Here is a 23,933-nt window from a genome sequence, read left to right as displayed (position 1 = left end):
ATAGACAGATATGTGGAGGAAAAGGGACTGTAACTTCTTCCTAGTGATGCACAGATTGGAGGAAAAGGAATGTCAGAAGAATAGCTATTGGATTAGTAGTACTTTGATGTGGCAGAGGTAGAATAGAGGTGAATGGTGATAGTTTTAGCGAGGATGGCAGGGCAGTGATAAGCGGCGGTAGTGAGAATGGGGGTGTAGGAGCTGAGTACCAGTACGTAGTAGGGGCAGGGTAGTAATGTAGTGGTGAAAGGTGGCAGCACAGTGACCAAGTTGTAATACTGTGCAAGGATTTGATAATGCATGTTGGATGTTGGTGTTATGAAAATGGGGCCAGTCATGTTGAACTGATCAGGATGGCACTATTGTAGTACTGGGTCAAACAACCATAGCCCTTGGGTTGGTGTGGCAGTCCTGAGAGTGGTGCAATATTTGTGGGTGGGGGCACATCATGTGCATTGCTAGAGTGTTAGAACAGTAATTGATTGATTGATTGACTGATTGATATTTGTTTATTGTATGAATAATTACATTATTTTACAATGTTTTTCATCATCGAAAAGCAATATATTAAAATATGACAGGACTGACAACAGCTCAAATAAAGCAGAAACATTCATTCCAAAATTGTAGTGCTGTAAAGTACTTGGTTTATAGTAGGATACAGTCCGTAATTGTACCAAAATGCTCAAAATTAATAAAGTGCTAGTGCCTGGAATGAAGTGCAAGTAAAGTATATAGCAGAATAATATTGCTCCGAAAGTGAAGTGTAAATGTAATATACTAAATTGGCATTTAATCACGACCCTTCCCAAGCGTAATAGCCTACCGGCAAGTGCCGTCGCTATTTGGGGAATTTGAATCCTTTCTACTCTGAAGAGTCTGCTTATTGTCTATCTGCCCTAAAGAAGACATAGTGGGGCACATGCATCAACCTATTTAGGAAGTGCAAACGGTGCGAATCGGTAAATTCGGCCGTTTGCACTTCCTAAATACGTTTTTGGGATGCATTATGCATTTTTGTGAAAATCGCTATTATAGCGATTTCCAAAAATGCGATTGCTTTTAAGGAATCACAATTTTGCGATTCCTTAAAAGCAATGCATCATTGTTTTGAAATTTGCGAATTTCAAAATAGGGAGTGCAAATTACCACGAGGCTGAACCTCGTGGTAATTTGCGAAAATGTTTAAATATGCACAAAAATGCATTTTTTAAAGTGTAATGTTACAGACACACATGTCCTTAGGACATGTGTGTGTGAAACATGCACTTAAAAATACATTACAGGGGTGCAGGGGGGGGGTCCTTTGGACCCCCCCCTGCACCCTTGGAAGGCATCAACAAATTGCGAATTTGAAAAATGCCTTCCCATTGACTCCTATGGGCTGGCCCATAGGAATCAATGGGAATTGCGAAAATGCACTTAGGAATTCGCTACTTATTTGGAATTCGGTAAAAATTGCGATTTTTACCGAATCCCAAATGAAAAGCCAAAAAAATTATGCATACCATTTTGCAATTCCTAATTTGCGATTCGGTGTTTTTCGCAAATTAGGAAATGCAAAATGTATGAATGATGCATGTGCCCCAGTATGCCGCTGTATTGGTACAGCCTCTATCCCCACCAATTGACAGGATAGCCAAACCAGTTCCAAGGTTATGCATTCTCTGCTAGCAGCCTGTCAGACCTTATATGCCTCTTTTAGGTGTAATTGTATGAGGCTAATGTATTTGCAAAATTTGGCCAGCTTGTTGGGCTTGGCGATAGCGAACACCAAGTTCCTTGCCTCATTGCAGGTGTGAATTCCATATGTGTAAAGCCGAGGTTTTAATAAAATGCACTGTGCTTGCAAAAGTGCCCGGCAGCAGCAAAGGGTGTTGAAAGACTCATACTAACTGTCGCAAAGTCCGCAACTAACTATTTTAGAAAGGGACGTCCTAAAAGAATGTTATTTTATCTGTAGAACTATCAGTCTGGCAACCATTATTTGTTTAAGATAGGTTTTCCGGAGCGGGCAAAGGAGGTGTGGCTGCGGGCAGAGGGGATACGGCTGCCTATTTGTGTCAACACATGATTTTTCTGGGGCCCATAGTGGGCAAGAGTCCTTGAGTTTTCCGCGGTCAATTGTTTTTCAGTGTATCTAAGTCTGCTTTTTTATAATTGTTTTTAGTGCTACATGTGACAGGTGAAGCCTTTTTAACTCTGTTTGATCAATTTGGAGAAAAGTGATTGTTCTTTGAATATAACTCGACCAAGGATTATTTCCAATCTCAAAGAGGTTCTGAAGGACGGTATTCAGTGAGTTAGGGGTGGCTTTCATAACTTGTACTTTAGTAAAGTGCTTGGGCTGCTTTGTGATGTAGCTGGTGCAATTTTAAAACTAGATGTAATGGTGCATTGCTACAAAGCTGGCTCTGCAATGCTGGGTTGGTGGTGTCTTCTTTATAGTGCTACATTAGTGGGTGATGCTGTGGTTCCAGATTAGCGATATCATTCTTTGATGGCGCTGTTCTGAAAAATGGTGCTGTAGTGTGGAGTGTTTGATGATGGTTTCTGTAGTGATGTGGTAGCTCTGTGCCACCTATGATTATCTGAAGCTGAAGTGGAGCTCATTGTAGATAGTGTGGCTTTGGGAAGTGGATTCAGTTCTTCTTTTTGCTCATTCTTTAGTAGGCAGCTACACAAATTACACTGGGAAAAATATCAACACTTGCTGTATAGTTGAGAAATGCACAATGTTATGGTGACTGCTCTTGTTGTTCGTTCCTGCACTGAGGTGCTCTTTGAAATCCTCTGTAAAAGGAACTTGCTGCAGCTGTGTGAAGAGACTCTGAATAGTTAACATATGTAACAAGGACCCCCTGAGTAATCAATTCTAATAATTCCTAGGTCAGGGAAAAACAGCATATGAAAGACAAGAACCTAGGCAATTACAACTGGCTTGTTATATAAATATAACAGAGAGGAGAGAACCAGGTTATATTTCGCATTCTATTATTTATTAATATATTCATTTAAAAAATACATTTTGCATGTATAAAAGTATATTTCTCAGCAACAACATATCAATACAATTCAACAATGGATCATCATCACAGAGTTACACACAATCAAAATAATTAAAAAATGGGTTAAAAGTGGCACAATTCACGACGCATGTTTCGGCGACCAGCGCCTTCTTCAGGAGTAGCCACGTACTACATAATCTTTAAATGTTATCTTCTCAACAGGATACTCTGAATAGTAACACAGTACCACTACCGGGCACTCTTTGAACACTACTTGAAGATGGTACAGGTAAATCAACAAGTAGCTACTCTAAGAAAGAGTGAGGTATGCTTTATTCAGAGGCAAAGGCACGCCATAAAAATAAGATGGTGATCGAATAATGCGAAAGAGAGCGCGCGTATAAGGATGTGATGATTGGCGTTATTTGAGAGCTAGCCCTATGTTATCTCTCTCACCCTCTGTTGACATCCTCTGAATTATCCAGTCTACTTATTGTTTCTTAAATCATTAAGTTTCATAAAGTTGCTAATTATATGTGGTAAACCCCATGGAATAATGTGTTGAATGTAATTTTTTTGAGCAGAAAAATTCGGTCCCACATGGTTATTCCCCATGCCAAGGGTTTAATTCGTAACCAGACCGTACTCGTGCAAAATTACCTCTAGATAATGGTTAAATTGCATTCAATTTTAACATTAGAACAGTACCATGCTGCTAACGGCCACAGTGCTGCATCATCAGTTATTATGATGCCATTGAAAAGTCAAACAAGGCTTGGTTCTCTTTTGCAACTTTCCCTCCGACCATAAAAGTGAAGTGTATCTGTATTGTTACATCATTTTTTTCACTTGGACCAGGTAAATAATGGCCTGTGAGAAATGTTTGTTACACTGGTGCAATCTCGTGTAATTCTCGAATTTCATGTTATTCCCTCAGGAGACTGGATCAAGTAGAAAATGTCTGAGAGAGAGACATTTTCTCTTCGAACGAGACTTTTTCTCCTCGACCCAGTTTCTTGTCAGTATCTCTCTCAGAAAAAGTTACTTGACATGTTTGCTGCATAAATGGTGAAATGTGTACTGCAAAACATTTGTAATTAAAAGAAAATTACGTCATAGTTTCTGAAAAAAAATCACAAAATGTGCACGATTACTACAAGAGCGATTCTGCTGTTGCATAAAATTAGGAAGTGACTCAAAAGACACCTGTTTTTTTCCCTCTGCATGGTTGACAGCATTCTGTCTTTTCCATCTTATTACTCCGGCATTTTTTGTCTACGATTGTGTAACTTAAATCAACGGAGTGAACACGATGTTTTTCTCATTACCAGTTTTTCCAAAGCGAATATGTGATTTCAGTTTTACAGCCAGATTCATCAACCAAAATTGCGATCGCAATAGCTGCGAATTAGCTATTGCGATCGCAATTTAATGAACCGCAATTCCTGAAAAGAAAACAGACCATATTGCGAAATCGCAAAATCGATTTTGCGAAATCGCAAATAAAATCGCAGAAACTAGGTGGAACCTCCTTAGCGAATCAGAATTTGCGAGAAACCAATGATTCTGCGAATAAAATTGTGAAATCGCTAAATAATCGCAAACCAAATTCATAAAAAATCGCAATTGCGAAAAAGCCCAAAATCACTACTTGCGAGGCGCAATTTAAGGAGAACCCAAAGCAGGTGGTAACCATGAAGTCAATAAAAAAAAAAAGTAGCCACAGGTGCGGCCCTGACCAAACACACTTAAGGAGACACAGTAGGTGCATGAGGACATTCACAATGCCAGGACTCCACATGGTGGTTAGGCGGCGAAGGCTCCAGGCTGCAGCAAGGAACAGACGCAGGATCCAGGAGCGAATTATTCCGCCAGCGGATCACACTTCTGGGCCAAACGGAGGAGTAAATCTACTCAAAGTACCGGCTGAATGGGGCAATGATTACTAAGCTCATCCGGGACCTTGACCCCCTGATGCAGCACCCAACAAGGAGGACCAATGCCGTGCCCACCCATGTCCAGGTCTTGTGCAGCCTGCACCTCCTGGCCTCTGTAAGCTTCCAGGGGATAGTTGCAGTTGCAGGGGGGATCTCCCAGAGCACCATGTACCGCTGCCTAAGGAGTTTCCTGGAGGCCATGCTGACCCGGCTACACCATTACATAACATTCCCAACCACCCAACAGGACTTGAATCAAACCAAGCAACAATTTTACAACATTGCGCAATTCCCCCATGTAATTGGATGCATTGACTGTACCCACATCGACATCTGCCCACCTGCAGAAACAGAATACATTTACCGGAACCGCAAGTGCAACCACTCACTGAATATCCAGATGGTGTGCAACGCTAAGACAATCATCACGGACATAGTGGCACAATACACGGGAGGCACACATGACTCCTTCATATTCCGGCACAGCGGCATGTACACGGTGTGCTGGCCCACTGCGGTTGCGGTTGCGATAGCGAGGAGCCGAGGAGCTACTGAGAAACCGCTGAGAAACTCAAAACGCTGCACCGTCGCCGCCGAGCATCAAAGGGCTCGGTTTCACACGCGGCGGAAAGAAAAAGCCCCAAACGCCGCTGCCGCCGAGAAATCCAAAACGCATGTGCAGTTTTAAAAACACGATTCAGAAAAGGGGGTGGTGATGAACAGAGTGTCTGAATTAAGCAGACCACTCTTACCCAGTCCAAAGATCAGGGCTTGATCCATCACCGTTATTTATCTCACTGCACCATCCCAGCTCAGAACCTGGCTATATGCAAATCAGTCTGTCCCTGGCCCAGTGCATCATGGGAACAGGGCAGACTAAACTACCAAGCCAATTCTTCACCAGAAAGGAGACAAGCTACCGGGGACCGGTTTCTGGCATTTCAGCCGTCTTCGGCCCGGCTTGCTTGAATCCTGATGGTACAGTGAGAAAGGGACTCATGTCTGAGTATACCCTGCCACACCTATAGTGGCCAAAAACGATTCAGAAAAGGGGGTGGTGATGAACAGAGTGTCTGAATTAAGCAGACCACTCTTACCCAGTCCAAAGATCAGGGCTTGATCCATCACCGTTATTTATCTCACTGCACCATCCCAGCTCAGAACCTGGCTATATGCAAATCAGTCTGTCCCTGGCCCAGTGCATCATGGGAACAGGGCAGACTAAACTACCATGCCAATTCTTCACCAGAAAGGAGACAAGCTACCGGGGACCGGTTTCTGGCATTTCAGCCGTCTTCGGCCCGGCTTGCTTGAATCCTGATGGTGCAGTGAGAAAGGGACTCATGTCTGAGTATACCCTGCCACACCTATAGTGGCCAAAAACGATTCAGAAAAGGGGGTGGTGATGAACAGAGTGTCTGAATTAAGCAGACCACTCTTACCCAGTCCAAAGATCAGGGCTTGATCCATCACCGTTATTTATCTCACTGCACCATCCCAGCTCAGAACCTGGCTATATGCAAATCAGTCTGTCCCTGGCCCAGTGCATCATGGGAACAGGGCAGACTAAACTACCAAGCCAATTCTTCACCAGAAAGGAGACAAGCTACCGGGGACCGGTTTCTGGCATTTCAGCCGTCTTCGGCCCGGCTTGCTTGAATCCTGATGGTGCAGTGAGAAAGGGACTCATGTCTGAGTATACCCTGCCACACCTATAGTGGCTAAAAACGATTCAGAAAAGGGGGTGGTGATGAACAGAGTGTCTGAATTAAGCAGACCACTCTTACCCAGTCCAAAGATCAGGGCTTGATCCATCACCGTTATTTATCTCACTGCACCATCCCAGCTCAGAACCTGGCTATATGCAAATCAGTCTGTCCCTGCCCAGTGCATCATGGGAACAGGGCAGACTAAACTACCAAGCCAATTCTTCACCAGAAAGGAGACAAGCTACCGGGGACCGGTTTCTGGCATTTCAGCCGTCTTCGGCCCGGCTTGCTTGAATCCTGATGGTGCAGTGAGAAAGGGACTCATGTCTGAGTATACCCTGCCACACCTGTAGTGGCCAAAAACGATTCAGAAAAGGGGGTGGTGATGAACAGAGTGTCTGAATTAAGCAGACCACTCTTACCCAGTCCAAAGATCAGGGCTTGATCCATCACCGTTATTTATCTAATTGCACCATCCCAGCTCAGAACCTGGCTATATGCAAATCAGTCTGTCCCTGGCCCAGTGCATCATGGGAACAGGGCAGACTAAACTACCTAGCCAATTCTTCACCAGAAAGGAGACAAGGTACCGGGGACCGGTTTCTGGCATTTCAGCCGTCTTCGGCCCGGCTTGCTTGAATCCTGATGGTGCAGTGAGAAAGGGACTCATGTCTGTGTATACCCTGCCACACCTATAGTGGCCAAAAACGATTCAGAAAAGGGGGTGGTGATGAACAGAGTGTCTGAATTAAGCAGACCACTCTTACCCAGTCCAAAGATCAGGGCTTGATCCATCACCGTTATTTATCTAATTGCACCATCCCAGCTCAGAACCTGGCTATATGCAAATCAGTCTGTCCCTGGCCCAGTGCATCATGGGAACAGGGCAGACTAAACTACCTAGCCAATTCTTCACCAGAAAGGAGACAAGGTACCGGGGACCGGTTTCTGGCATTTCAGCCGTCTTCGGCCCGGCTTGCTTGAATCCTGATGGTGCAGTGAGAAAGGGACTCATGTCTGTGTATACCCTGCCACACCTATAGTGGCCAAAAACGATTCAGAAAAGGGGGTGGTGATGAACAGAGTGTCTGAATTAAGCAGACCACTCTTACCCAGTCCAAAGATCAGGGCTTGATCCATCACCATTATTTATCTCACTGCACCATCCCAGCTCAGAACCTGGCTATATGCAAATCAGCCTGTCCCTGGCCCAGTGCATCATGGGAACAGGGCAGACTAAACTACCAAGCCAATTCTTCACCAGAAAGGAGACAAGCTACCGGGGACCGGTTTCTGGCATTTCAGCCGTCTTCGGCCCGGCTTGCTTGAATCCTGATGGTGCAGTGAGAAAGGGACTCATGTCTGAGTATACCCTGCCACACCTATAGTGGCCAAAAACGATTCAGAAAAGGGGGTGGTGATGAACAGAGTGTCTGAATTAAGCAGACCACTCTTACCCAGTCCAAAGATCAGGGCTTGATCCATCACCGTTATTTATCTCACTGCACCATCCCAGCTCAGAACCTGGCTATATGCAAATCAGTCTGTCCCTGGCCCAGTGCATCATGGGAACAGGGCAGACTAAACTACCTAATAAATAAATATTTTTGTCCACCCTAAGCGTGGAAGGGTATTCTCAGATGTGAGACCCTTGCTCATTGCACCATCAGGATTCAAGCAAACCGGGCCGAAGACGGCTGTAATGCCAGAAACCGGTCCCCGGGAGCTTGTTTCCTTCCCAGTGTAAGAATTGGCTTTTGTAGTTTGGTTTGCCCTGTTCCCATCATGCACTGGGACAGGAACAGACTAATTTGCATACAGCCAGGTTCTGAAACTGGGATGGTGTAGTGAGCTAAAAAACGGTGTTGGATCTAGCCCTGATCTCTTGACTGGGTGAGAGTTTTCTGCTTAACTCAGAGACTCTGTTCCTCACCACCCCTTGTTGTAAATATTTTTGTCCACCCTAAGCGTGGAAGGGTATTCTCAGATGTGAGACCCTTGCTCATTGCACCATCAGGATTCAAGCAAACTGGGCCGAAGACGGCTGTAATGCCAGAAACCGGTCCCCGGGAGCTTGTTTCCTTCCCAGTGTAAGAATTGGCTTTTGTAGTTTGGTTTGCCCTGTTCCCATCATGCACTGGGACAGGAACAGACTAATTTGCATACAGCCAGGTTCTGAAACTGGGATGGTGCAGTGAGCTAAAAAACGGTGTTGGATCTAGCCCTGATCTCTTGACTGGGTGAGAGTTTTCTGCTTAACTCAGAGACTCTGTTCCTCACCACCCCTTGTTGTAAATATTTTTGTCCACCCTAAGCGTGGAAGGGTATTCTCAGATGTGAGACCCTTGCTCATTGCACCATCAGGATTCAAGCAAACCGGGCCGAAGACGGCTGTAATGCCAGAAACCGGTCCCCGGGAGCTTGTTTCCTTCCCAGTGTAAGAATTGGCTTTTGTAGTTTGGTTTGCCCTGTTCCCATCATGCACTGGGACAGGAACAGACTAATTTGCATACAGCCAGGTTCTGGAACTGGGATGGTGCAGTGAGCTAAAAAACGGTGTTGGATCTAGCCCTGATCTCTTGACTGGGTGAGAGTTTTCTGCTTAACTCAGAGACTCTGTTCCTCACCACCCCTTGTTGTAAATATTTTTGTCCACCCTAAGCGTGGAAGGGTATTCTCAGATGTGAGACCCTTGCTCATTGCACCATCAGGATTCAAGCAAACCGGGCCGAAGACGGCTGTTATGCCAGAAACCGGTCCCCGGGAGCTTGTTTCCTTCCCAGTGTAAGAATTGGCTTTTGTAGTTTGGTTTGCCCTGTTCCCATCATGCACTGGGACAGGAACAGACTAATTTGCATACAGCCAGGTTCTGAAACTGGGATGGTGCAGTGAGCTAAAAAACGGTGTTGGATCTAGCCCTGATCTCTTGACTGGGTGAGAGTTTTCTGCTTAACTCAGAGACTCTGTTCCTCACCACCCCTTGTTGTAAATATTTTTGTCCACCCTAAGCGTGGAAGGGTATTCTCAGATGTGAGACCCTTGCTCATTGCACCATCAGGATTCTAGCAAACCGGGCCGAAGACGGCTGTAATGCCAGAAACCGGTCCCCGGGAGCTTGTTTCCTTCCCAGTGTAAGAATTGGCTTTTGTAGTTTGGTTTGCCCTGTTCCCATCATGCACTGGGACAGGAACAGACTAATTTGCATACAGCCAGGTTCTGAAACTGGGATGGTGCAGTGAGCTAAAAAACGATGTTGGATCTAGCCCTGATCTCTTGACTGGGTGAGAGTTTTCTGCTTAACTCAGAGACTCTGTTCCTCACCACCCCTTGTTGTAAATGTTTTAAAAACACGCTAGGAGTGCGGACCAAGCGGCGTCTAGGTGCGGCAGGAGCAGGGGCAGTTGAAAGCTGCTGAAAGCCCGGCCGCGGGGTCGCCGAGGATCCAGGCGGGGGCCACGGTGGGGGGTCCTGGACGCGGCAGGAGCATTTTGGGCTGCGAGCGCGGCGGGTCCTACTTGCTCTAGTCATCCGGGCAGTTCATCCGGAGCAGAACGTGTGCCGCTGAGGATCTATCGCAGCTGTTGCCACCGTGATATGTGTCTGTACTGAGCTGCGTGGTGCATCTGTGGAGTGCGGTACCTGGGCTGAAGCAAGAGCGGCTTGAGCCATATGGGTTAGCTCACCACGGAGGCTATCGGAGCAGCAATTACTTACAGCACTTGGAGTTTGTGGAGTTTGTGGAAGTGGCTGAACCGGGAAAACGGTAGGAGTGGCCATTAATGATAGCTGAGCACGGAAAGCACGAAAGTAGCCGGGAGGAGCCGTTTGGTTACCAAGTGCTGCATACGTGTTGGACTGGGGGACTCTATATCGAATTTCTGGTAAACTCCACCTCTTCTCCACCCCTTCTATACCCCCTCTACAACTTCATTAGCCGTATTCGACTCCATCCTTCTCCTAGCTACTATTCTTCTACGATAAACGGAATTCCACCAAAAGTAAGTGGGTTCTAAATCTCGTTTGCAATGGTAATGTCATCTAGGTGTCTGCGCTCACAGTTAAAAACTAAATCTGCAGTAAATCCAGAAAGTAGTAATTTGATTGACAAAAGTCCTCTTAAGCCCAAGAAAACTATCCGTCGGAGGAGGAACAGTGATCACCTTTCCCTCTTGAAGTCTTACCCATCAGTATTGTCAATGTTTACAAAAGGAGCTAAAAGCTCTAAGTGTGGTAAAGGGTTAAAGGAGGAAGATAAAAAGGAGGATACTTGTGATGAAGTGATGGATACCCATGTAACAACGGGAGTAGGGTGGAAAGACAAGTTAAAATATCGGAGGTGCTCTATCCTGCTATAATCATACGTCAGAACTTCGGTGGTGAAATAGATTGGTTACCTCCCCCAAGAGAAATGAATGTACAGCAAGTAGAAAGGGAGGGTAACACTTCGAAAATGGAAATAGCCTCTTTGGGGGGCGAGTTAGACGGTAACCTTCGGGATAAGAACGTCGAAAAAAAGGAAGTCACTCTTTTATCTCCACTGGCAGATTTGGTAACTCTCCTGGATAATACAAGAGAATCTCAGAGGTTGATGCCGGACTGTTTGTCGATAATACAACAACGATTAGATTCCAGCTTTAGCTCTGGGCAGGTGAAACTGGAGGACTTCACCTTACCGGACATTGCTACTCAAATAGAAGAGAATGCAGAACTAATGAAGTAGATGGAGAATTTTGGCACGTGGGGTAGGGACCTAGAATTGCATCCGGGTGGAGAAGCGTACCCGCCCGTTACAGGAGCTCAAATATGTATGCCAACTATGTATAGTAGTACACCTACTAATTTGTCCCTGGCCGCTGATTTGTTAGATCTTTCAGCTGAAAAGATTCCAGGAGTCTCAATGGCTGAGGACAAAAGGGCAGGGAACTCCTTGAATGCAAGTGAGATTGCATGGTCAGGGGGGGATCATGGATTTCTTTTCTTCATTGGAAAAAATTATTTCCGCAATTTTATCTTTGTTGGAGAAAAGTACTTTGAACATCTACCACATACTGAAAGTCCTCTCGCATATACTGGTAGGGGTTCAAGATTTAAAAGACCTTAAACAAGTCCCAATGTTTCCAGCAAAGGCTCCTCTAGTACCCAGTCAATCATGTAAGAAGCATAACGTGATGCAAAATATTGACACAAACATAGTGATGGGGGGACTAAAAGAGATATCTGTGGGCTACGAAAGTGCTTTTCTAGAAAGAAACTTAATTATAAGCTCCCCTCGAGCCAATTCCAATGAGTGTGTAAAGGTCTCTACATTAGGGAAAAAGGTAATTTTAAAGGCCCCTTCAGTGTTAAATCCAGTACGTCTTTTCCCAATTTTTTATAAAATCAATTTAAAAGAACCAAGTCTTCATCTACCCGACGAACTAGTTAACATCCCAGCTAGTGATCCAGTGGGGGAGGCCTCAGTGGTGAGTAAAGGAAATGCTAAGAATGGCTGTAGGGGGAAGAAGAAGAGGAAGAACCGCCGATTCCCGAAACGTAAGCAGAAAAAACTGAGGTTCTACCCAGAAAGTGAAATAGGAAACAGTTACACATCCCCCTCTACTGAAAAGAATATAAGGTCTGTTGGGCAACCCTTAATGAATGAGAGTCAAAATCATGGGCATAAAAATGATTGTCAGCCGAATAGTCCAATTTTAATATTGAATGCCTCTGCGAACCAAGAGGGTAAGGAAGAAAATGGGCAAAGTCCTGGTACAAGTAATGACCTTAGTGTAGGAAGTAAATTGGTCTTATTTAAATGGCCCCTTAATAGACTCAAATGTAGCTCCAGGAGGTGCTACTCAACACCCATGTGGGCCAGATTCGATTACACTGACAGTTGATTCCGGCCAGGGTATGGGCAGGGGCTGGGGAATGACTACGGCGGTTAATACCAAAGGGGGTAAGCTAAATAGAGATTTACCTATGTGAAAGCCAAGTATCAATAATACTAGGAATACTGGCTTAGGTGCCGGGCAAGCGAATAAGGTTTTAATTTTTAGTCCTCTTTTCGATGCCGAATCAATGATATTGAATAGAAGTGCCCTCCTTAAGATTCTATCTGAAAAAGAGGATCTGGAGTTAATTACCAGTAAAGACATAGAATTGGTATATTTAGATTGGAGGAGCGCACTTCCTGTAACTAGAGCTACTTTTTCATCAGGAATAGTGTCAGCACTCATTTTAGCAAACATTGATGGCTTTAGGAAAAGAGGAATAGACGTGATTCCTAGTTTTGTTCCGCATAGTGCTCCGACCAAAAGCCTTGGGTTATTTTTTCAGGCTCGAGATAAGAGCTTTATTGAGTATGAGGGAGTAAACAAACACACAAAGTACGAAGACATGGAAAGAAGAATAGGAAGGAAAACGGGTGCTAGAGAAATTAAGTTTTCTGCACCCGAGGTTAAGGAGGAGGCACCTAGCTATGACGGAGAAGACGATGTGTCAAAATGGAGCTGGGTTGCGGGCACTTTGAATGGGGCAAAAACATCTGCTATAAATCCATCAGAGCCGGGGTAGCCAATTGGGGAACATTTAATCATGGAATGTGGCGGGGCTAGGAAAATCTAGTTATAAGCTTAAAACAATAGTAGATTTAGAGCCAAAAATATTTTGTCTCCAGGAGACGTGGGCGATGGAAGAGTTTCAGCTAGATAACTTTTACGTGTATTGCAGTACAGCAAAGAAATCTGTAAAAGGGCATGCAAAGGGAGGTTTAGCAAATGGCCATGTCTGAACTGGGTTGGTGTGGAATGCAAAAAAACGATGGATTTAGGCCCAGATCTTTCTACTGGGGTGAATGTAAGACATTGTTCTGCATTCTGTCCATCAACTGTGTTTTTTGCAATTTTCACCCCGAGTGGGCTGGGTATGCTCAGACGTGAGCCCCAGGTTCTCCACATCACTGGAGTCAAGCTATTCGGGCTGAAGAAGGCTGATAGCCAGAAACCGGTCCTTGGATGCTGGATTCCGGTCTAGGAAAGACATGGCTTGGTAGTTCGGGCTGGACTGTTCCCATGAGGCACAGGGTCAAGGCTGATTTGCATACAGCCATTGTCTGACCTAGGGTGGTGTGGAGTGCAAAAAAACGATGGATTTAGGCCCAGAACTTTGTACTGGGGTGAATGTAAGACATTGTTTTGCATTCTGTCCATCAACTGTGTTTTTTGCAATTTTCACCCCGAGTGGGCTGGGTATGCTCAGACGTGAGTCCCAGGCTCTCCACATCACTGGAGTCAAGCTATTCAGGCTGAAGAAGGCTGATAGCCGGAAACCGGTCCTTGGATGCTTGATTCCGGTCTAGGAAAGACATGGCTTGGTAGTTCGGGCTGGACTGTTCCCATGAGGCACAGGGTCAAGGCTGATTTGCATATAGCCATTGTCTGACCTACGGTGGTGTGGAGTGCAAAAAAACGATGGATTTAGGCCCAGATCTTTGTACGGGGGTGAATGTAAGACATTGTTCTGCATTCTGTCCATCAACTGTGTTTTTTGTAATTTTCACCCCGAGTGGGCTGGGTATGCTCAGACTTGAGTCCCAGGCTCTCTACATCACTGGAGTCAAGCTATTCAGGCTGAAGAAGGCTGATAGCCAGAAACCGGTCCTTGGATGCTTGATTCCGGTCTAGGAAAGACATGGCTTGGAAGTTCGGGCTGGACTGTTCCCATGAGGCACAGGGTCAAGGCTGATTTGCATATAGCCATTGTCTGACCGAGGGTGGTGTGGAGTGCAAAAAAAACGATGGATTTAGGCCCAGATCTTTGTACTGGGGTGAATGTAAGACATTGTTCTGCATTCTGTCCATCAACTGTGTTTTTGGCAATTTTCACCCCGACTGGGCTGGGTATGCTCAGACGTGAGTCCCAGGCTCTCCACATCACTGGAGTCAAGCTATTCAGGCTGAAGAAGGCTGATAGCCAGAAACCGGTCCTTGGATGCTTGATTCCGGTCAAGGAAAGATATGGCTTGGTAGTTCGGGCTGGACTGTTCCCATGAGGCACAGGGTCAAGGCTGATTTACATATAGCCATTGTCTGACCTAGGCTGGTGTGGAGTGCAAAAAAACGATGGATTTAGGCCCAGATTTTTGTACTGGGGTGAATGTAAGACATTGTTCTGCATTCTGTCCATCAACTGTGTTTTTTTGGCACTTTGAATGGGCCAAAAACATCTGCTATAAAGCCATCAGAGCGGGGCAGCCAATTGGGGAACATTTTATCATGGAATGTGGCGGGGCTAGGAAAATCTAGTTATAAGCTTAAAACATTAGTAGATTTAGACCCCAAAATAATTTGTCTCCAGGAGATGTGGGCGATGGAAGAGTTTCAGCTAGATAACTTTTACTTGTATTGCAGTACAGCAAAGAAACCTGTAAAAGGGCATGCAAAGCCATTTTACTTAGTTGTGATATAGCATGGGACCCAGTGATATATAAACACCCTTCAAATTGCTGTATTTGTGCAAAGCTGAAAATTGGTAAATATAATTTGGAGCATGTAATGTTTTTGTTGTTGGTAAATGTATACATTCCCCCAAGGCGGGGGTCTAACCCACTGGTTAACTCCATCTGTACCTTTGTACAAAGTATAGGTAATATGGAAGAAAGTACTCGTATATTGATGGTGAGGGATTTTAATGCTAAGTTAAGAAACAGCGCAGTTCTGTCCTTCTCTAATTCGGACCTGGAGGAGGTTTGGGCTATTCCAGAATCTGTTCTCCCGGCCCATTTAAAACCGTACAAGCGTGGCCTTTCCCTTTTGCAAAACCTTAGGAATCTTGACCTGATACTTTTAAACGGTAGATTCCCCGAAGATTCTCCCGCTGCTTACACTTTTAAAGGGATACATGGCCACTCTTTAATTGACTATATGGTAGTTTCCTTTCAATTGTTTATCGTGTGCACCCAGTTTAAGGATCTCCCTACTAAATTGAGTGACCATAATATTCTAGAGGTAAATATAGTCACAAAGATCGTGAAACCCGAACTCTGGAATCAGAGGAATGAAAATGTATCCTACTCTCGAAATAATGGCTGTACTTGCTGGTCATATAAGGCACTCCCAAACTTTCAAAGGGTATTTAAGAATATAGCCTTTAAGCCATGTCTGGAATCCCCGGTTGCGAGGTATGAGAGAGTTTTGACAGCAATTAGAAAATTGGGAAGAAATAAGCAAGGCACAAGAGTCTCCCCTATTAAGATAACATCATGGGAAATTAAAAAACTGAACAAGGAGATTAATGGCTTAATTAGAGCCCAATTTAGAGAGCCCAGATTACATAGGCAGAGGGAGATACTCAGGTTAAAACAGGTTCGGAAAAGGAAAATAGCATCAGACAGAAGAACCGCTGAAGACAAAAATTGGGTCAACTTACGAGAAGTAGCTCTATCTGGGGATACTAGAAAGTACTGGGCACTGATAGCAAAGCTTTGTTATGCTAGGGGAAAATCTCAACCCATTTTAATCTCAGAATCCGAATGGTTTATGTATATTTCCCAACTTTATGCTCCCAATCAACTATCAGAGCAGTTTGAGGGGGTCGCCAATAACTCTATAATGGGGGGTGATGTAGGAGCACCAACAAGCGTGGAAATTGAAGGATATATTAAGGGGGCAAGATACTCTGGTGCTATGGGGCCAGATGATGTTCCAGTAGCGATAATAAAACAGGACCGAGAAGACTGGGCAACATTTTTATTTCCGATGTTTGTCCATTGTTGTAACAACAGGGACATCCCGCATTCTTGGAAGGGAAGTATTTTGGTCCCGTTATATAAGAAGGGCCCTAAAAATTCCCCGAGCAGTTTTAGACAAATTTCCCTCCTAGACGCAACGGGGAAACTGTTTGCGAAGAGTGTCCTTGGCCACTTGCAAGAGTGGGCTTTCGGAAATAATTACATACCTCTGGAACAAACAGGATTGCGTAAGAATAGTGGGACACTGGATAATATTTCTGTTCTGCAAATCAATCAATCAATCAATCAATCAAAGCATTTATATAGCGCACTACTCACCCAGAGGGTCTCAAGGTGCTGGGGGAGGGGGGTCCGCTACAATATCCCGTGGGTCGGGGGGTCCCGTTGTATACAGCTATTATAGATTTCTCCACGGCGTTTGATAGGGTAGACCGGGGGACGCTGTGGAGGAAATTAGTAACAATGGGGATCCCTGGGAATCTTCTAAGATTAATAATTGCACTCCATTCTTTGACGTGGACAAAAGTTTTGTTGGGGGGGGACACAAGGCCTTTCAAAGAAAATATGCACACACAATGGGTTGAAGCAGGGGTGCCTCCTGGCCCCTTTACTCTTTTCTATTTACATTAATGATTTGCCAAGCCGGGTAGGGCAGAGTAAAGGGGACCCTCCCCAAGTAGGTAACCTAAAACTGAGTTGTCTGTTATATGCAGTTGATGCAATAGTAATGGACTTAACACCGATTGGGCTGCAAAGACGCTTGACTGAGCTGGTTAGGCACACAGAAGAATATTTTTTTAAAAATAAACATTTTAAAGAGCAAAGTGATGATTTTTAGCTACCACGGTTGTAAGGTTAGAAAAAATTTGAACTGGTTTCTGGGAAAGGAAAAACTGGAAGTAGTAACATCCTATCCTTATCTAGGAAAAATATTTACCAACAGGTGTTCTGCTACCAGACACATGGACCACTGTAAAGGTAAAGCGATTTCACAAGCAGCTGCAATTAATCGCCTGTATATTCAATGTGGGAAAAGACTTTTCTCACACGTTATCTCAGTCTATAAAATAAAGATTTCACCGACTTTGAATTATGCAAGCGAAACAATAGATGCTTGTGAGTGGGCCAAATTTGAGAAAGTGGAAGGAAAGATCTGGCGCCAAATATGTAACCTGAATTATGCTGCGCCGATTGCTGCACTTAGGCTCGAATTTGGTCTTTTCTCTACATTCGTGCTTTCAATGGCCGCCTGTTTAAGATGGTGTAATGCCTTAATAAATGGTTGCGAAAATTTAATAAGGGCAGCATTGTACAAGGAAATATTTGAAAATATGTTGGGGAAAAGTGTTATTTTTAGAAATTATGTAAAGGCATTAACCATGTTTGGTTTAGATATGGACGGGGCAGCGACACTATGTAAAACTTCTTTAAAACAGATAATTGTGGTTTCTCGTGAAAGAGATCTGAAACTATGCGCATTGAATGGAAGGATGGACTGTATTGCTGGGAGCTCCATAGTTAAAAATCCCCAGCCGTATGTTTTATGGAGCTTGGAACACGGAGTACGTAGGGTGATTTTGTTACTAAGAATGAACTTATTACCTCTAAGAATCGTAACAGGTTCCTGGGAGGGTATTTCCAAAAATGAAAGATATTGTCATCTATGTAACTATGGTATACAAGATCTGAATCATGTTTTATTTGTGTGCCCAGCACTCCATTCAATAAGACGTAGATATTTAAGGATTAGTTTCTTAAAGTATAATATCTCTACAGCAGAACAGGCCCGTAATTGTCTTCTGTCCCCCCATCTGAATTGATGTGTTTTAAAATTTTTCGTTTCTTTAAAGAATTTTTAAATATCTATTAAGAATGAAATAGTTTAAATATGATTTGAGTGTATATAATATTACTATGTTAGACCATCAACACTGCTGCTAGGGGGAGCTGGGAAAGCACTCGCACTTTAGTTTGATATGTTAGTTGGCCTTGTCTTTCCTACGTGCACTTTACAATATACTTTTGCTGCTAGTTGTCCATGGGGCAAGATAGTGATATCTTTTGTAACTGTGGTATATAAGATCCGTATTATGTTTTGTTTGTGTTGAAGTGATTTGACTGCATATAATATAATTATGTTAGACCATTAACACTGCAGTTAGGGGGGTGTTGGGAAAGCACTTGCGCTTTAGTTGGATATGTTAGTTGCCTTCGTTCTCTCTATGTGCACTTTATTAGATACTTTGGCTGCTACTTATTCATGGGTAAAGAATGCCCCGTATAAAAATCTTTTGCTACTAGTCCTAATTGGGATCATTACCCTAAAGGAAACTTTTTAAGTATGCAAGTAGCTTGTTATGTATATATTGGATTACAACCGTATTTTTATTCCCCTGTGCATTTTTATTCTTCTCTGTACCTTTTCTAACCTTCTCTAACTGAAAGAAGTCTGTTTATTTTGTAAAGTCATGTGCATTGAAATGAAGTTGGCCATTGTAGAGTATACACTAGTGAAGAAAATAGTGCTATCTTTTTTAACCGCATGAGTTTTAATATAGAATTGAACTTGTAATTTTACAAATGAACTTTCATATGTACAGAATGGTGTTTTAATTATGTTTTTCATGTGGAATTCTTTGGAATTCTAAATCATAATAAATAAAAAATGTAATTGAATTTGCCTGCACACACGACTGGCCAGGGTAGACTTTGGCGAAGGATACCTTCTAGGTAAGTACACATGCCAACAAACAGTACATCGCGACCATGTAGCTGCGCATGACAGGCACTCACCCTCTGCTCCTTTCATTCAGGTGATAGCGCCTACGGTCTCCGTGAGTACCTCCTCACCCCATACCTCAACCCTGCAACACCACAGCAACGGCGTTACAATGCTGCACACATCCGCACAAGAAATTGCATTGAGCGCACATTTGGGCTTTTGAAGAGCAGATTCCGCATACTACACAAGACTGTTGGGGCCCTCAAATACCAGCCTGAGGTCTGCTGCTGCATTGTGGCTGTGTGTGCAATACTCCACAACATTGTTACCAAGCGGAGGATACCTGTAGAGATCTCTGGCAATGAGTCGGAAGGGGACAACTGCCCACCTGCACATGTGCGTCATGCACGCGGGGAGAATCCTGCTGAAGGACACAGGCACTGCAACCAAATCACAATGAACGGTTTCTAGTGCACCCATTCCCCTCACCCAACACTTCACTCATGCATGACAATTGAAATAATGACATGAGTCAGATTAACTTGTGCATAAGAAATCTTATTGTTTTTTTCACAATAATGTAAATTTTTTTCTATAAATTGCATGAGAGCTGTATTGACTCATACATCCCCATGTTTGTGTGGAGGGCCTGCTTGTATCATCAGCATGGCCCTGCATGGAAAAAAAAAATAGTCAGTGGCGCCTCCGGGCGGACGCTCTTAGTCGCCTTTCGATCTCCTCCACATCAGCATTAGCCCGTGAGGCTGCAGTGGGCCTGGTGCTGCGGTGGGGTACCGTCACCAGTGGCAATGACAGGCTGCTGTGGCTGGAATTGCCCTCACTGGCATCATCCCCCCCACCTGCCTGGCCATGGCCAGTCGCCTGCAGACTTTGCACTGCAGTGGTGACTTGCTCCAGTGCTCTAGCGACATCCTGGCAGCATTGCACCATTTGTATTTGCATCGCTAGTGATCAACGCGATAGCTGGGAGGTGGCATTCCTGATTATGTGGTTTGAGCGTGTGTAGGCTGACAGGCGGGTCAGCAGCTGGCCGTGGCGGCAGCGGTTGACATCCTGCTAGGATGACAGGACCTGGGTGTTTCGTTTGACAGCAGCGGGCATTCTTTCCATGCTGTCAGTGAGCTGTCCCACATTACGTGCAGTCTTGTGCAGCTGCAGGTGGATGGCTGCCAAGTGACGTGCCTGCTTTTGATGTACACGGAGCATCTGACGATCAATAGACAGGCCAGGTACCCGGACATTCACCCTCCTGCCAGTGCGTGGTGTTGTGTCGCGCGGCTCCCTCACAGGTCCACTGGACTGTGATCGAACAGTGGCTGTGCGCCTTGTCTGCTTCCGTGCTGCAGCTGTAGTTGCCGGTGCCACTGGCATGGGTGTAACTTGGGGTGGTTGTGGCGCGCCTGTTGTTGCAGGGGTGGCCCTGGCCACAGATGCAGGTGGTGGTACTATTGCTGCTGGTGCTGGCTGTGATGGTCCTGGTTGAGGGGTATGATGGCCCTCTCCCTCGGTGTCCTCGGGGTTGTCATCAATGTGAAGGGCCTCACTATCGGTGCTAGGTTGTTCTGCGCCACCTGTGATGTAAATGGGACTGTGATGAATCACATGTTTCTTGCACATGGGAGGTTGCTACATGCATGCAGGCTAGTATTCCCTGACTGGCTTTAGGAATGACTCTCACTGGACAGGTCTGGCTGTATGGGGCTATCTGGAAAATGTAGTCACACTACAAGTCCAACAATGCAATTGGGCTTGTCTGGTGTGCATGGCCTGCATGACTGGGGTTTCTAATGGGTAGCTCTGGAGTCATGGCCATTGTTAGGGGACAGGGTCGTAGTCGCATGGCACTTACCTTGGGATTCTTGGGTGGGTCGGGAGGAGTCCAGCGGGGTTACCCCCAGGCATGCTTCGGGATTCAGGGTGTCCTCCACAAGGTCCTCCAGTGGGGTGTTGGGTGGTACAGTGGGCTCTTCTCCTCCGGTTCTGAGTCCCTCCCCCAGCCTCTCTGCAATTCTTTCCTTAGCACGCCCTCTGAGGTCATACCACCTCTTTTTCAGGTCGTCTATGGAGCGCTGGGTCACGCCCACTGCGTTTACTTTAGCGCCGATGCGCAGCCAAATGCGCCTTTTATCCGCCTAAGGCTCCCTCCGTGAATCCTTCCCGAAAAGCCGGTCATGATCTTTGGTTACTCCCTCAATTAAATATTCCAATTCCTGCTTGGAAAATTTGATTTTTCTTTTCCTTCCTGTGGCACTGCTCCCTGCAGCTTCCTGGGACATTTTCTGGGGTGGTTTGTCTCCTGATTTGCAGCTGAAGGTGGTCTGTAGTGGAGCTCTGGCCAGTGCTGCTTCCACTTTCACGCTCAGTGTGCTGAATGAGGGAGGGAACTGCCTGCTTCCTGGTTGTGATGTCATCACTGTGCTCGAAATGCGACTTCCCGTTTTTGCGATCTCGCAATTAGCGAGATCGCAATTTGCGATTTCGGTAATTGCGAGATCGCAACTTCTACATGGAATAAGGGCGATTCTGCGAATTCTTTTGCGATTTAAGCAAAATCGCAAACGGCAATTGCGGCCGATTGCGATTCACTTTTTTTAATTGCATTTCTTCATGAATCCCATTCTGCGAATTCTAAATTGCGATTCGGTAATTCTCGCAATTTAGAATTCGCAGATAGGGACTTTGATGAATCTGGGGGTTAGTTTACTCTGTGCACCAATACTCACTTCCGTACATATGCTTAAATGAACCCTGAACTTCATTTCTCCTATCCCACGATTTCATAAGTGTAGTTTATTTTGCATTTGATACAGTGACAGTCAATAAAAGATCCTGGTCAGCTAGTACATAAAAGAAAAACAATCACAAAATAATTTGTATACACAACACTACATTTGTCTGCAGCGGGAGGACTCCTGAGTGTTCCAATGGTTCAATTGTGTATTGTAGGTATGAGGGACAGTCTTAGTAATGCCCGCTTCAAGTAGCAGAAAAAGTAAAATAAATGCAGCACATGATTCAGGTAGTGTTGTGGTTCAGCTGAATGAGTCTGAATATGTTCTGTCTTTCTTCGGTCCCTTCACGTACAGAAAGTTCAGTGCTTACTTTGTAAAATACTAGGTACCCATAACATTGCCTGGAAACCTGTGGCGGTGATATTGAAGGTCTGGGTTGCAAATACCAGGGCTGTGCAGTCTTAATTGCACCTGATGCATATTTAGTCCATTAGCAGACCATCACACCCTCATTATCTCACTTTTGCAGGTTCTTTTTCTTCCGTGCTTTCTTCCATTGTCACTATTTTTCCATCTTTATCTTCCCCTTCAGCTCAAATGTGTGTGTTTTTCCCTCCCTTGTTCTTGATCAAAATCTGTTGAATAAAAATATTTTCTGGCAAGTGACAGCTCCTCTGGAATGTCAGAGGAGCGTTGCCCCACTGCTTTCAAGCAGTGTGAGAAGAGGAAACATAACATGATAATAACCTTCAGTTATTATCATGTTGTGTTTCTTTTATCAGGGCTGCTTTGTTCACGGAGCAGAGCAGGGGCGGAGTTGTTTGTCCACTCAAGTGCGCAATGACTGTTTTGTCTGCCCGCCGTGCCGCCCAAAGCAGTCATGACCACTTCCCTGTTCTCCACGTATGCTGCATTACTGCCTGCACGGAGAAATGCCACCCCCTACAGCCCCTGGCTAAGCGCATTGGCACGGGGCCCAGACCAATCACAACGCTAACGCTGTACTGCAGCATTGTGATTGGTTTAGGGGAGGGAGCCTGGCTGCCTGCTTCCTGTTCCAAGAAGTGGACTCAGGAGAGCAGAAGCACAGAAGACGTGGGACCCAGGCTCAAGGTAAGTTTTTTTTTTGTCTAAACCACGCTCCCCTTCATGCGACACCTCCCTGCTGCACCCCTGCGACACCCCCTGTATCCCCCAAACCGCGAGTAATGCCTGTCACCCTAGTTGCTGGTCCCAAAAAATGTGTACGGGGGGACCCACCGGCTCAAGATAAGCAATGCAGGAAATGTGTCATACAGAGGGACGAGATCAAGGATAGAAGGAACGTTCATCCCCTACTACATTCTAGGTTCTGACCGAGAGCTTAAGCAGAGATGAGAGCGCAACTAGAGGATGCATTAATGTATGAGTGACAATAGTATGTCTTTTTTATATGTAAATTATGTTTTGTTTTGTTGTTTGATTCTTTACCAGACATTGATAAATAGGATGGAATCTTAACAGACGCACAGAATAGATTAATTGAGTAAAGGAACAGATACTCGATTAAATCTAAAATCCCAGTGAAGATTAATCTTTTCATTGTGGTAGGAATGTTTGTATAATTCATCCCTACATTATATGTCTTTGATTGTTTTGAAGAACTGGAAGTAAGCATTCTCAATGTTGACTGATGCTAGAAGCATTGTTATTTCAAAAAGTCAAAACTCCTAAATTTACATTTGTGTACAAAAATGCATTTTAAAATAGAGATGTTTTAAATCCTGTGAACTGTTAACTCTCCAAACAGACATTTTTACTCTGCTCCCAAAATTCTAGTCAACACTCATCAGGGCTGTATTAAGAATATGGTGCACGGTCCTATTACAAGTTGAGGCACACAAATAATTCTCTGTGCCGGGTGCGGACTAAGAAAGTGCACCACATCACAACAAATGTGCTGTTTCCAGTGCAAGCTTGATCTGATGCCTGAACTGGAAATAGTGCACTAGTGAGGAACAAACCGTTGTTTGAAGCTGCTAGTACATCTTTCCAGTGGCGGCTCCTCTGCTAAGGAGAAGGATCATCACCCTAC

The sequence above is a fragment of the Lissotriton vulgaris genome, chromosome 11, assembly GCF_964263255.1.
Source record: "Lissotriton vulgaris chromosome 11, aLisVul1.2, whole genome shotgun sequence".
NCBI classification, from domain to species: Eukaryota; Metazoa; Chordata; class Amphibia; order Caudata; family Salamandridae; genus Lissotriton; species Lissotriton vulgaris.
The sequence above is the reverse complement of the archived record's forward strand: the minus strand, read 5'-3'. Positions refer to the sequence as shown.